The sequence below is a fragment of the Schistocerca gregaria genome, chromosome 9 (assembly GCF_023897955.1).
Source record: "Schistocerca gregaria isolate iqSchGreg1 chromosome 9, iqSchGreg1.2, whole genome shotgun sequence".
NCBI lineage: Eukaryota > Metazoa > Arthropoda > Insecta > Orthoptera > Acrididae > Schistocerca > Schistocerca gregaria.
Genome location: NC_064928.1, coordinates 162,792,981 through 162,793,883, shown reverse-complemented (window position 1 = coordinate 162,793,883; position 903 = coordinate 162,792,981).

The window sequence follows — 903 nt, the reverse complement described above, 5'->3', positions numbered from 1 at the left end:
AGTTACTCAGTGATGAAGAGACTTGCACAAGATAGACTATCGTGGAGAGCTGCCTCAAACCAGTCTTTGAACTGAAGACTCAACCACCAACAACAGCGACAAATTCGATCACGCAAGTGACTGAAGCATAAAAACATTCTCTGAAGTTTTATGAACGAAATCTGTACATGGATGAACAAATAAAAATAAATGGAGGAAGCCAGTACTGGTGCCAGAAAAGTTACTATTAGTACCTAAGGATAACGTGGAGGTCGCGAAATGAACATAGGGGTAATTGGAAACACTGAATGAGCATCGTGAAGATGATGATACAGGAAGCAACAGAAACTATAAAATCTGGTTATATGTAAGAGTTACTAGTGGTACCACAATTCAGTGTTCAGCCACTCATGAATATGACACGCAATAAAACGAAGTACAACAAAATAAAAACAGAAATGCTTAACTCCGTTTTCAAATGTTCCTTTATAAAATTTAATCGGGGGTATTGCCCAGTTTCACTGTTGCAAAGATAACTGTTACATTTTATAAGTGTCAGTGGACTTGAGAAATAGCTGACATAAAAAAACTAAAAAAAGGTACATGGCCCCATGGAAACTCTATCAGATACCATAGCAAATTTGTCGCTGAGTTAGCACATTCCATAACCACAGATACCTCGAACAGAAAGCAGTTTCCAGTAGTTGGGAAGAAAGCACAGATCACGCCTGTCTACAAGAATTGTATGAGAAGTGTATTTCGAATAGATTGATCGTCTCCATACCATCCCGCTTGGATCCAAAAAACACTGATTGTGTGAAACCCTTATTGCAGTTGTCTCACTTGAAATCCTGAAAGCTGTGCATCAAAAGCAGGGAGGCTCATAGTTGAAGCCTCTGAGATAGAGACACCGCATATACACTA